The sequence below is a fragment of the Oncorhynchus gorbuscha genome, linkage group LG01 (assembly GCF_021184085.1).
Source record: "Oncorhynchus gorbuscha isolate QuinsamMale2020 ecotype Even-year linkage group LG01, OgorEven_v1.0, whole genome shotgun sequence".
NCBI lineage: Eukaryota > Metazoa > Chordata > Actinopteri > Salmoniformes > Salmonidae > Oncorhynchus > Oncorhynchus gorbuscha.
In genome coordinates, this window is record NC_060173.1 from 3093544 (window position 1) to 3109058 (window position 15515).

Genomic DNA, 15515 nt, shown 5'->3' on the forward strand with positions numbered 1-15515 from the left:
CATCATTGTAGTCTGTACAAAAATGTGGGCTGGACCTCTCTGTCTGTAAGAAGAAAGCTGCATTCTCTTCTTTATTTACACAGTAATCTGACAGAAACTCCCTCTATATGTAACATCATTCATTAAGATAAAAATCATAAGTTACCCGTTCACAGAAATGGATAGCCCTAGAGAACCCTCCAATCTCCACAGATTTGGGAAAATCTGCAATTTTGCTTTTATGCTCCAAATTTGTGGAACCATCTGCAGTTCACTGCAGTTAGATGTGCTGGTGTCACTCAGGAAGTGTACATTATTGATTAAATACCTCTATGTAGTTGAATATCATTGCTTTTATTAAAAATTAAAAATAAAGAATTTGTGTTGATATTTGTTCTATACACATGTGTATGTTGTTTCAATATTCTGTTTTTATTGTAATGTGTACAGGGCTGTCTTGTAACATAGATTTTCATCTCAATGTGACTCCCTGTTTAAATACAGGTCCAATCAAATAAAATACAAATGTTTCATGGCCTGCTCTTGGAAAAGAGGGAAAAGTTTGATTTGAAAAAAATATATTTTAGGTGGTAGATCAGCTTTAATATTGCAGATTGGGCTTCCATCAATGTATTTGTCACTTCCAATCACCCATATATATTTTGTTAATCAAATATATATATATATATATATTGTTAATCAAATATATATATATATATATATATATATAAAACACAGACATACACATATAAATACATACATACTGTTATTTTTTTATTTTTTTATTTCACCTTTATTTAACCAGGTAAGCTTGTTGAGAACAAGTTCTCATTTACAACTGCGACCTGGCCAAGATAAAGCAAAGCAGTGCAACACAAACAACAACACAGAGTTACACATGGAATAAACAAGCGTACATTCAATAACACAATAGAAAAAAAGAAAGTCTATATACAGTGTGTGCAAATGGCATGAGGAGGTAAGGCAAAACATAGGCCATAGTAGCAAAGTAATTACAATTTAGCAGATTAACATTGGAGTGATAAATGAGCAGATGATGATGTGCAAGTAGTGATACTGGTGTGCAAAAGAGCAGAAAAGTGAATAAAAATAATATGGGGATGAGGTAGGTAGATTGGGTGGGCTATTTACAGATGGACTATGTACAGCTGCAGCGATTGGTTAGCTGCTCAGATAGCTGATGTTTAAAGCTAGTGAGGGAAATATAAGTCTCCAGCTTCAGCGATTTTTGCAATTCGTTCCAGTTACTGGCAACAGAGAACTGGAAGGAAAGGTGGACAAAGTGGTGCTGGCTTTGGGGATGACCAGGGAGATATACCTGCTGGAGCACGTGCTACGGTGGGTGTTGTTATTGTGACCAGTGAGCTGAGATAAGGCGGAGCTTTACCTAGCATAGATTTATGGATAACCTGGAGCCAGTGGGTCTGGCGACGGATATGTAGCGGGGGCCAGCCGACTAGAGCATACAGGTCGCAGTGGTGGTTTTTTTAAGGGGCTTGGGTAACAAAATGGATGGCACTGTGATAGACTGCATCCAGTTTGATGAGTAGAGTATTGGAAGCTATTTTGTAGATGACATCGCTGAAGTCGAGGATCGGTAGCATAGTCCATTTTACTAGAGTAAGTTTGGCGGTGTGAGTGAAGGAGGCATAGTTGCGAATTAGAAATCCGATTCTAGATTTGATTTTGGATTGGAGATGTTAGATATGAGTCTGGATGGAGAGTTTATAGTCTAGCCAGACACCTAGGTATTTGTAGTTGTCCGCCTATTCTAGGTCGGAACCGTCCAGAGTAGTGATGCTAGTCAGGCGGGAGGGTGCGGGCAGCGAACGGTTGAAAAGCATGGATAACAGGCCCTCCGATTTGACACAATGAACTCTGTCTGCAAAGTAGTTGGTGAACCAGGCAAGGCAGTCATTAGAAAAACCAAGGCTATTGAGTCTGCCGATAAGAATTTGGTTATTGACAGAGTCGAAAGCCTTGGCCAGGTCGATGAAGATGGCTGCACTGTACTGACTGTTATCGATGGCGGTTATCATATCGTTTAGTACCTTGAGCGTGGCTGAGGTTCACCCATTGCCAGCTCGGAAATTGGATTGCACAGCGGAAAAGGTACGGTGGGATTCGAAATTGTCACGACTTCCGCCAAAGTTGGTCCCTCTCCTTGTTCTGGCGGCGTTCGGCAGTCGACGTCACCAGCCTTCTAGCCATCGCCTATCCACTTTTAATTTTTCAATTTGTTTTGTCTTTGTTTTACACACCTGGTTCCAATTCCCAAATGACATGTTCATTATTTAACCCTCTGTTTTTTTATGTGTGTGATTGTTTTACGTATGTTCGGTCCGTTGTTTGTAGGCTCGGTATGTACGTCTTGTTATTTGATATTTTGAGTAAAGTTTTTAGTATTGCTCATCTTTGCTGTCCTGCGCCTGACTTCTCTGCACCAGCTACACACAGAACATTACATAAATGGTCAGTGATCTGTTTATTAACCTGTTAATCCTACCCCCTACTTTTTCAAACATTCTGTTAAAAATCACGCAACATTTCAGCGCCCTGCTACTCATGCCAGGAATATAGTATATGCATATGATTAGTATGTGTGGATAGAAAACACTCAGACGTTTCTAAAACTGGTTAAATCACGGCTGTGACTATAACAGAACGTACGTTTCATCGAAAAGCGCAGGAAAATCTGATCACTGAAAAATGGAAATATATATCCATGCGCGACTTGAACCCATTGATAAAGGTGAACCACATTTAATGGGGCTGAGGTTGCAATACCTACAGCTTCCACACGTTGTCTAGAGTCTTGTCATTTGCCTAGGCTTTGTTTCTTGGTCAAACAGACGCAAGGCAACGCATTTCCTCCGGTCTCCGACCGGATATTTTGGTTGAGAATTACCCGGACATTTTTTCCAGACGGACAGCTAAAGAATATACTTCGCCTCGTGATCAATTTGATCGCTTATTAACGTTTAATAATACCTAAAGTTGCATTACAAAAGTATTTCGAGGTGTTTTGTGAAAGTTTATCATCGACTTTTTAATTTAAAAAAATTATGTTACGTTATAAGACGCTATTTTTTCCGTTTATCACACAGTCTTCATAGATCGATATCTAGACTATATATGGACCGATTTAATCGGAAAAAAGACCCAATAGTGATTATGGGACATCTAGGAGTGCCAACAAAGAAGATGGTCAAAGGTAATGAATGTTTTATATTTTATTTGTGCGGTTTGTGTAGCGACGACTATGCTAATTATTTTGTTTACGTCCCCTGCGGGTCTTTTGGGGTGTTACACGCTATCAGATAATAGCTTCTCATGCTTTCTCCGAAAAGCATTTTAAAAATCTGACTTGGTGCCTGGATTCACAACGAGTGTAGCTTTAATTTAATACCCTGCATGTGTATTTTAATGAACGTTTGAGTTTTAACTAGTACTAATAGCATTTAGCGTAGTGCATTTGCATTTCCAGATGTCTAGATGGGATGCCTGCGTGCCAGGTAGGACCAAGACGTTAACTTGGCTTTCGAAGACTTTAGAAATGCAGGGCAGGATGGATATAGGTCTAAAACAGTTTGGGTCTAGAGTGTCACCCCCTTTGAAGAGAGGGATGATCGTGGCTGCTTTCCAATCTTTAGGGATCTCAGACGATACGAAAGAGAGGTTGAACAGACTGGTAATAGGGGTTGCAACAATGGCGGCGGATAATTTTAGAAAGAGGGGGTCTAGATTGTCTAACCCAGCTGATTTGTACGGGGTCGAGGTTTGGCAGCTCTTTCAGAACATCTGCTATCTGGATTTGGGTGAAGGAGAAGCTGGGGAGGCATGGGCAAGTAGCTGCGGGGGGTGCGGTGCTGTTGGCCGGGGTTGGGGTAGCCAGGAGGAAGGCATTGCCAACCGTTGAGAAATGCTTATTGAAATTTTAGATTATCATGGATTTATCGGTGGTGACCTTGTTACCTAGCCTCAGTGCAGTGGGCAGCTGGGAGGAGGTGCTCTTGTTCTCCATGGACTTGACAGTGTCCAAAATCGTTTTGGATTTAGGATGCAAATTTCTGTTTGCAAAAGCTAGCCTTTGCTTTCCCGAAAGACTCCAATGTCATTTTGCGTATCAGTTCATAAACCATATGCCATGCAATCGGTATGTCAAAAATATCTTCCCAACTATTTTGCAATCTATATGGCACGGCTGTCAATTTTTGGGTCCTTAAATTGAACTGGTATAGTTTTTTGTTTTCACAATTTTCATTAACCAATTTTGTTCTTTAATGCAGGGCCGACAGAAAAGTTCCTTTTTTTTCCCTTTCCACTTTCCTCTTACATTTTTGCGGTAATACCAATTAGTTGGTTGTATTTTGGGAAGAGCAGACATTTCCATATGTTTTAGTTAGTCTTATTTATATAATTTATGAAGATTATACCTTTGTTCTTTTGTCATTTCTGGTGGATTAAATTGAAATTGTATCAAACTTTCTATGGTTTGTTTTAAAAATAGCGATATTTGGGAGATGATTACCTTTTCAAATAACTGAGTGAGAGGTTGTAATCTGAATAAAGGGGGAAAGGTCTTTCTTGAACATAGGGTGAGACATACTTACTCATTTGCTAGAGAAGCAGTTTGTTATGTTTCTTGTTTAGGTTGGTCAGGGCGTGAGTTGGGGTGGGCATTCTATGTGTTGTTCTAGTTTTGGTTTTCTATGTGTTTGGCCTGGTATGGTTCTCAATCAGAGGCAGCTGTCAATTGTTGTCTCTGATTGAGAACCATATTTAGGTAGCCTGTTTTTCCCACTTGATTTGTGGGTAGCTGTTTTCTGTTTAGTGTATTACAGTTACAGAACTGTTTCGTTTCATTCGCCGGTGTTATTTTTATTAGGGTTCTATGTTTAATAAATATGAACATGGACACGTACCACGCTGCACATTGGTCCGATCTCTCCTACTCCTCCTCAGATGAGGACGAAGAATGTCAGTTTGGCTTTAAGTATAAGTTTTGTATGACCGTGGCCTTTAGTGAGAGGTCTAATGCTTTAATATTTAATCATTTCTGCCCTCTGGATTCATATTCGTTATATAAATAGGCCATTTAATTTTGTCTGGCTTGCCTTCCAAATAAAATTAATATTTTTTTCTTATATAATTTTAAAAACTGTTCGATAGATGTCGACAAGAGCATCAGCAAAAAGGTAAACTGGGATATGACTAAAGAGATAATCGGGGTGATTTTTACACAAATAGACAGGTATTTTCCTTTCCATGATAACAAGATCTTGTCTATTTTTGCTAATTTTCTATTGAAATTTATTGGAGTGAGTGTAATGTGTTCGTCTGTTGTTTGTAGAGAGTCAGACCGAAATACAGCGTGTAGGTTACTCATGACATTTAATGAAGAAAATGCTGTACATGAAATAACTGAGAATACAAAACAACAAACGAGTGAAACTAATACAGCCTATCTGGTGACTAACACAAAGACAGGTACAATCACCCACGAAATACAACGCGCACTCAGGCTACCTAAATACGGTTCCCAATCCGAGACAACTAGAATCAGCTGACTCCAATTAGGAATCGCCTCAGGCAGCCAAGCCTAACTAGACACACCCCTAATAATACACACTCCCAATTAATACAAACCCTAATACGAAATACAACATATAAACCCATGTCACACCCTGGCCTACCCAAACATATAACAAAAACACAAGATACAATGACCAAGGCGTGACAGAACACCCCCCCCCCCTAAGGTGCGGACTTCGGGACGCACCTCAAGAGCATAGGGAGGGTCCGGGTGGGCGTCTGTCCATGGTGGCGGTTCTGGCTCGGGACGTGGACCCCACTCCATAAATGTCCTAGTTCCTCCCCTACGCGTCCTAGGATAATCCACCTTCTCCGCCGACCATGGCCTAATAGTCCTCACCCTGATCCCCACATAACTGAGGGGCAGCTCGGGACCGAGGGGCAGCTCGGGACCGAGGGGCAGCTCGGGACCGAGGGGCAGCTCGGGACAGAGGGGCAGCTCGGGACAGAGGGGCAGCTCGGGACAGAGGGGCAACTCGGGACAGAGGGGCAACTCAGGATAGAGGGGCAACTCAGGATAGAGGGGCAACTCAGGATAGAGGGGCAACTCAGGATAGAGGGGCAACTCGGGATAGAGGGGCAGCCCGGGACAGAGGGGCAGCCCGGGACCGAAGCAGCCCGGTACAGAGGGGAAGCCCGGTACTGAGGGGAAGCCCGGTACTGAGGGGAAGCCCGGTACTCAGAGGAAGCCCGGTACTGAGAGGAAGCTCAGGCAGGTAGTAGGCTCCGGTAAATCCTGGCTGGCTGGTGGACCTGGATGATTAAGGTTGTCTGGCCGATCTAGAAGATCTTGGTAGACTGGCACTTCTGGCGGATCCTGGCAGACTGGCACTTCTGGCGGATCCTGGCAGACTGGTGACGCTGGGCCGACTGGCGGCGCTGGGCAGACAGGAGACTCCGGCAGCGCAGGAGAGGAGAAAGGCTCTGGCTGCGCTGAACAGGCGAGGCGCACTGGACGCGCTGGGCCGACTGGGAGCACTGGTGGCGCTGGACAGACAGGAGACTCCGGCAGCGCAGGAGAGGAGAAAGGCTCTGGCTGCGCTAAACAGCCGGGAGACTCCGATAGCGCAGGAGAAGAGAACAGCTCTGGTTGCGCTAAACAAGCGGGAGACTCCGGCAGCACAGGAGGGGAGAAAAGCACTGGATGCGCTGAACAGGCGAGGCGCACTGGAGGCCTGGTGCGTGGTGCTGGAACTGGTGGTACTGGAGCGAGGACACGCACAGGAAGCCTGGTGCGGGGAGCTGCTACCGGAGGACTGGTGTGTATAGGTGGCTCTGGATAGACCGGACCGTGCAGGCGCACTGGAGCTCTTGAGCACCGAGCCTGCCCAAGCTTACCTGGCTCGATGCCCACTCTAGCCCGGCCAATAGGAAGGGCTGGTATAAGTCGCAGCTGGCCCTGCACCCACACTGGATACCTGGCATAACTATTCTCCCTTTTAGCCGGCCCCAATACATTTTTGGGGGTGACTTTCCGGTTTCCAACAGCGTGCAGTGCTGCCTCCTCATACTCACGCCTCTCTGCTTTAGCTACTTCTATTTCCTCCCTGGGACAGCGATATTCTCCCGGCTGCGCCCAGGGTCCTTTTCCGTCTAATATCATCTCCCAAGACCAGAAGTCCTCATATTGCTGCTCCTCACAATTAACAGGGAGAGTAGGCTCAGGTCTGACTCCTGACTCTACCACTCTCTCTCTGCGCTTTCCCGTTACCTACGGTTTTCGCTCTGTATAGCCGTGCTCTCCTTTTCGATTCCATCCGTGTATAGCCCTCTTCGCATTGCTGTAGGGCAGGGGTGTCAAAGTCAAATGGACGGAGGGCCAAATAAAAAATTTAGCTACAAGCCGAGGGCCGGACTGTTCGAATGTTCATTGAAAAATGTTTAAATGACGCATATAGTCTAGTGAACCTAATTGAACCTACTGAAAACCTAACAAATATATTCCAATATGATCAGATAAATAAAGTAATATTTTCTTATGGCTCTGTCAGTAATCTTTAATTTTCAACAGACACAAAGGACAAATTTCCTTTATATAAAAATCCCCATAACATGAACATTAAATGAAAGAAACCGGTATTCAAGGCACCATCAGTAGCCTATATTTTCTATTTTAGCAAAAGTGGGCTAAATTTACTTCAAAGAAAAAAACAATAATAGCAATTTTCTATCATCCACTCAACTTGGTTTTAAATGCCTTCACTGTACTGTACATATCAGAGATGACACGATCCCGACCCTGCAGCTGCAAGTTCATTGCATTCAGATGACTCGTAATGTCACACAGAAAAGCCATTTCACACAGAAACATTTCGTCTCGGAGTTGTGTTGTGTCTTTCCCTTTGCTGTCCAAGAACAGACAAATCTCCTCACGAAGCTCGAAACATCTTTGAAGCACCTTTCCCTGGCTTAGCCATCGCACCTCTGTGTGATAAGGCAAATCACCATGCTCCGTTTCTAACTCCGTCAGAAATGCCTTGAACTGGCGGTGATTCAAACCTTTGGCTCTGATAAAGTTAACTGTGCGCGTGATGATGCTCATTACATGCTCCATTTTCAAGGCTTTACCGCACAACGCTTCCTGGTGTATGATACAATGATAAGCTGTCAGCTCACCTGTCGCGTTTTCCTCTTGCATCTTTTCCCGTATCTTCCCCACCAGTCCGCTCCTGTGTCCACACATCGCAGGTGCTCCATCGGTTGTCAAACCCACGAGTTTTTCCCAAGGCAGCTCCATCTCATTTACACATCTTGACACCTCTTCATACAAATCATGCCCCGTAGTTGTGCCATGCATAGGACGTAAAGCCAAAAACTCCTCTGTCACGCTTAGGCTGGAGTCCACTCCGCGGATGAAAATTGACAACTGGGCAATGTCAGAAATGTCGGTGCTCTCATCCACAGCCAAGGAATATGCAATGAAATCTTTTCCCTTTTTCACAAGCTGCTCTTTTAGATTGATGGACAACTGGTCTACTCTCTCGGCAATGGTGTTTCTGCTCAGACTCACATTTAAAAAGAGTTGCCTTTTTTCTGGGCAAACTTCGTCACAAACTTTAATCATGCAGTTTTTGATGAAATCCCCCTCCGTAAATGGCCGGGCTGATTTAGCGATCTCTTCTGCCAAAATAAAACTGGCCTTGACAGCAGCCTGGCCTTGTGATTTGGCTTTTTTGAACAGAGCCTGTCGAGATTTGAGGCCTCGTTTTAATTCCTCTGCCTTTTGTAGCCTTTGTTCCATGTCCATATTCTTGTTTTTGTCCGCGTGTTTCGTTTCATAATGTCGTCTCAGATTATACTCTTTCAGTACCGCCACACTTTCTCCACACAGAAGACACACAGGTTTTCCAGCTACCTCCGTGAACAAATACTCCGACTCCCACCTTGTTTGAAACCCCCCGGTTCTCAGTGTCCACCTTCCGTTTTGCCATTTTTGATGGGTATCTGAAAGTTAATTTTACTGTGATGCTGACAACTGCTGTGCCAATAAATATTGAAATGAAGCAGCCTACTGCTCGGTGCGTCACCGTTGCATTGTGGGAAATGTAGTATTGGTGCGTGTAAAAGATCTGCGGGCTACCGGCTTGCTGCGGTCTGCGGGCCGGTTCTAATAACAAATCAAGATCATCCCAGGGGCCGTAAAAAAACCTTCTCGCGGGCCGGATGTGGCCCGCGGGCCTTGACTCTGACATATGTGCTGTAGGGAATCCCAGGCGGGCTCCTGCACTCGCACTGGGTCGGCCGCCCACCTGTCGATTTCTTCCCACGTAGTATAATCCATATCGTCCTCCTTCAGATCCTGCCAGTTCACACGCTGCTCGGTCTGTGAATCGTGGTGGGTGATTCTGTAATGAACTTTGTCTGTTGTTTGTAGAGAGTCAGACCGAAATGCAGCGTGTAGGTTACTCATGACATTTAATGAAGAAAATGCTGTACAGGAAATAACTGAGAATACAAAACAACAAACGAGTGAAACTAATACAGCCTATCTGGTGACAAAGACAGGTACAATCACCCACGAAATACAACGCGCACTCAGGCTACCTAAATACGGTTCCCATTCCGAGACAACTAGAATCAGCTGACTCCAATTAGGAATCGCCTCAGGCAGCCAAGCCTAACTAGACACACCCCTAATAATACACACTCCCAATTAATACAAACCCTAATACGAAATACAACATATAAACCCATGTCACACCCTGGCCTACCCAAACATATAACAAAAACACAAGATACAATGACCAAGGCGTGACAGTGAGATCATTTATTTATTTCGGGATATATATACACATCACCATCCACATCACCATCAGACCATTTTATTGGTAAACTACATGGTAAAGTAAAAGTAATATTTTTTTTTGTGATCCAATACGTAATATATCATAATTTGGTTGTAATCCAGAGAGGTTATATAAAGTATCTATTTCCTCTATGAGGCTGTGGATCCAAGTTGTGGATTTAAAAGAAAACATCAATCATCAGCGTACAATGACACCTTTGTTTTTCAGTCCTGGATTTCTAATCTCTTAATATTATTGCTGGATTTGATTTTAATACTGCAGTTAAACATTGTTTTACTCCTCTTGACAGTTTAAAACTTTCGGAAAAGTAGCCTTTATTTAATTGTTTATTCCATGTGTAACTCTGTGTTGTCTGTTCACACTGCTTTGCTTTATCTTGGCCATATCGCAGTTGCAAATGAGAACTTGTTCTCAACTAGCCTACCTGGTTAAATAAAGGTGAAATAAATCAAATAAAATGTACTATTTTACACCTAGCGTTAATATAGATTATTTTAACCCATTTTAAGGAGATTCTCCAAATTTGAAATGTTCCAGGCATATATAAACTCCTGTCATACTTTATCGAAAGCCTTTTCATAGTCTGCAAAAAAGACCAGTCTGATTGGAATGAATAATGTCCGACAATAGCTTTTTAAATCTATGCGCTATACATGTTGCTAGAATTTTTACATCACAACACTGAAGAGTTAAGGGCCTCCATTTTTTGTTAATGGACTGGATCTTTATATTTCGCACTTGTATCCTGTTTCAGTCATAATGAAATCAGACCTTCTTGTTTAGTGTCTGATAATCTGCCATTAACATAGGAGTGGTTAAAACATGCTATGACTGGTCCTCTAAGGAAATCAAAAAAAGGTTTTGGTATACTTCCACTGCCATCAAGCCCTGGAGTTTCCCCAGACTTAAAGGCTTTAATCGCATCAATAAGTTCCTCCTCTGTATTTTGGCATTTCACATGAGTCTTTCTGTACACCATTTTTTATTATTAATAGAAAAAAATTGGATAGAGGAGATGGGGGAGACTGAAAAAAAACATATGCTTGAAGTTCTTTGCTTCCTCTTCTAAAATATAATTTGTAACAAATTTCAGTAAATTATTTTTTTATGTGGAAGATTAAAAAATATTTTGGGACACTTTTTCCCAATTTTCCATCCAGTTTGCTTAATTATTATAATATATCACACTCTTTTTGTTTTTCTCTAACTCTAACTCTGAGCCTCTATCGTACAGTTTTAATTGCTATCTATCTGTTCTGTTAGACTGTCTATTTCCTTTGTTAGTATGGACTCCTTTGCACTTGTTTTAGAGATGAGTGCTGATGTGCATGACCTCTAAAAGGCACATTTAAAAGTGTACCATACAATACATTTCCAATATCCTGGTCCACGTGGAAGTTCAGTAAGAGTAATGTAAATGTCAATTATCTGATGGTCCGACCGCATTCTATCCCCTATCAACACTTTGTAAACTTTTGGTGCCAATGAGAATAACATAAGAAAGACTAACTCCACTAACTCCACTACTCCACTACTCCACCCACTAAAGCCCCCGCCCCTCCCCCTCCCTAGTTGGGTTGTCATCCCAGTAAGCAGCAAACATCCCCCATCCCCCTTGGATCCCTAGACCCCCTGAGAGGCCAGTACCCATCTTTTGAAAGGAGCACATAGTGCCAGCAACCCACAGAACAGAAGCAGATCAACCGCTAAATGTATTTCCAATGCTCTCACCTCAATTTGTTTTATATATTGCTATTAAAAATATATGCATATTCAAATATCCTACTGCGCCGACAGAGATGGCCACCTCGCTTCGCGTTCCTAGGAAACTATGCAGTTTTTTGTTTTTTTTACGTGTTATTTCTTACATTAGTACCCCAGGTCATCTTAGGTTTCATTACATACAGTCGAGAAGAACTACTGAATATAAGATCAGCGTCAACTCACCATCAGTACGACCAAGAATATGTTTTTCGTGACGTGGATCCTGTGTTCTGCCTTGCAAACAGGACAACGGAATGGATCCCATGCAGCGACCCAAAAAAACGACTCAGAAAAAGAGGGAAACGAGGCGGTCTTCTGGTCAGACTCCGGAGACGGGCACACCGTGCACCACTCCCTAGCATTCTTCTTGCCAATGTCCAGTCTCTTGACAACAAGGTTGATGAAATCCGAGCAAGGGTAGCATTCCAGAGGGAGACATCAGAGACTGTAACGTTCTTTGCTTCACGTAAACATGGTTCACTGGAGAGACGCTATCCGAGGCGGTGCAGCCAACGGGTTTCTCCACGCATCGCGCCGACAGAAACAAACATCTTTCTGGTAAGAAGAGGGGCGGGGGCGTATGCCTTATGGCTAACGAGACATGGTGTGATGAAAGAAACATACAGGAACTCAAATCCTTCTGTTCACCTGATTTAGAATTCCTCACAATCAAATGTAGACCGCATTATCTACCAAGAGAATTCTCTTCGATTATAATCACAGCCGTATATATCCCCCCCCCCCTCAAGCAGACACATCGATGGCTCTGAACAAATTTTATTTAACTCTTTGCCAACTGGAAACCATTTATCCGGAGGCTGCTTTCATTGTAGCTGGGGATTTTAACAAGGCTAATCTGAAAACAAGACTCCCTAAAATTTTATCAGCATATCGATTGCGCAACCAGGGGTGGAAAAACTTTGGATCATTGTTACTCTAACTTCCGCGATGCACATAAGGCCCTGCCCCGCCCCCCTTTCGGAAAAGCTGACCACGACTCCATTTTGTTGATCCCTGCCTACAGACAGAAACTAAAGCAAGAGGCTCCCATGCTGAGGTCTGTCCAACGCTGGTCCGACCAAGCTGACTCCACACTCCAAGACTGCTTCCATCACGTGGACTGGGATATGTTTCGTATTGCGTCAGATAACAATATTGAAGAATACGCTGATTCGGTGTGCGAGTTCATTAGAACGTGCGTTGAAGATGTTGTTCCCATAGCAACGATTAAAACATTCCCTAACCAGAAACCGTGGATTGATGGCAGCATTTGCGTGAAACTGAAAGCGCGAAACACTGCTTTTAATCAGGGCAAGGTGTCTGGTAACATGACCGAATACAAACAGTGCAGCTATTCCCTCCGCAAGGCTATCAAACAAGCTAAGCGTCAGTACAGAGACAAAGTAGAATCTCAATTCAACGGCTCAGACACAAGAGGCATGTGGAAGGGTCTACAGTCATTCACGGACTACAAGACGAAATCCAGCTCAGTCACGGACCAGGATGTCGGACCTGCTCCCAGGCAGACTAAATAACTTTTTTTGCCCGCTTTGAGGACAATACAGTGCCACTGACACGGCCTGCAACGAAAACATGCGGTCTCTCCTTCACTGCAGCCGAGGTGAGTAAGACATTTAAACGTGTTAACCCTCGTAAGGCTGCAGGCGCAGACGGCATCCCCAGCCGCGCCCTCAGAGCATGCGCAGACCAGCTGGCCGGTGTGTTTACGGACATATTCAATCAATCCCTATACTAGTCTGCTGTTGCCACATGCTTCAAGAGGGCCATCATTGTTCCTGTTCCCAAGAAAGCTAAGGTAACTGAGCAAAACGACTACCGCCCCGTAGCACTCACTTCCGTCATCATGAAGTGCTTTGAGAGACTAGTCAAGGACCATATCACCTCCACCCTACCTGACACCCTAGACCCACTCCAATTTGCTTACCGCCCAAATAGGTCCACAGACGATGCAATCTCAACCACACTGGACACTGCCCTAACACATCTGGACAAGAGGAATACCTACGTGAGAATGCTGTTCATCGACTACAGCTCGGCATTCAACACCATAGTACCCTCCAAGCTCGTCATCAAGCTCGAGACCCTGGGTCTCGACCCCACCCTGTGCAACTGGGTACTGGACTTCCTGACGGGCCGCCCCCAGGTGGTGGGGGTAGGCAACAACATCTCCTCCCCGCTGATCCTCAACACTGGGGCCCCACAAGGGTGCGTTCTGAGCCCTCTCCTGTATTCCCTGTTCACCCACGACTGCGTGGCCACGCACGCCTCCAACTCAATCATCAAGTTTGCGGACGACACAACAGTGGTAGGCTTGATTACCAACAACGACGAGACGGCCTACAGGGAGGAGGTGAGGGCCCTCGGAGTGTGGTGTCAGGAAAATAACCTCACACTCAACGTCAACAAAACTAAGGAGATGATTGTGGACTTCTGGAAACAGCAGAGGGAACACCCCCCTATCCACATCGATGGAACAGTAGTGGAGAGGGTAGCAAGTTTTAAGTTCCTCGGCATACACATCACAGACAAACTGAATTGGTCCACTCACACAGACAGCATCGTGAAGAAGGTGCAACAGCGCATCTTCAACCTCAGGAGGCTGAAGAAATTCGGCTTGTCACCAAAAGCACTCACAAACTTCTACAGATGCACAATCGAGAGCATCCTGGCGGGCTGTATCACCGCCTGGTACGGCAACTGCTCCGCCCTCAACCGTAAGGCTCTCCAGAGGGTAGTGAGGTCTGCACAACGCATCACCGGGAGCAAACTACCTGCCCTCCAGGACACCTACACCACCCGATATTACAGGAAGGGCATAAAGTTCATCAAGGACATCAACCACCCGAGCCACTGCCTGTTCACCCCGCTATCATCCAGAAGGCGAGGTTAGTACAGGTGCATCAAAGCTGGGACCGAGAGACTGAAAAACAGCTTCTATCTCAAGGCCATCATACTGTTAAACAGCCACCACTAACATTGAGTGGCTGCTGCCAACACACTGACACTGACACTGACTCAACTCCAGCCACTTTAATAATGGGAATTGATGAGAAATGATGTAAATATATCACTAGCCACTTTAAACAATGCTACCTTATATAATGTTACTTACCCTACATTATTCATCTCATATGCATACGTATATACTGTACTCTATATCATTGACTGCATCCTTATGTAATACATGTATCACTAGCCACTTTAACTATGCCACTTTGTTTACATACTCATCTCATATGTATATACTGTACTCGATACCATCTACTGTATCTTGCCTATGCTGCTCTGTACCATCACTCATTCATATATCCTTATGTACATATTCTTTATCCCCTTACACTGTGTATAACACAGTAGTTTTGGAATTGTTAGTTAGATTACTTGTTGGTTATTACTGCATTGCCAAGGAACTAATTTGTCGTTCTGCCCTTAAACAGGCAGTTATCCCACTGTTCCTAGGCCATCATTGAAAGTAATAATTTGTTCTTAACTAACTTGCCTAGTTAAATAAAGGTTAACACTTTTTTAAATGGACACAGTCTGCTTCACAGCCAAACTGGACCACAAAGTGTTAGGATCAATCCCAAATAGCACCCTACTCCCTAGCCCCCATAGGGCTCTGGTCAGAAATAGTGCACTATATAGGGAATAGGGTGACATTTGGGGTTCAGGCATAGATATGCAACAGTTGTTCAAGCTCTGGGGTGTGTCTACAGATTGTTTGATTTTGTTGAGGAAACGTTGTATCATCAACTCCACCAGTCAGTCATTTCCAAGTACTCCGACCTCTAAGGACATGAACAAATATTGACTTAACAACTTATTTAC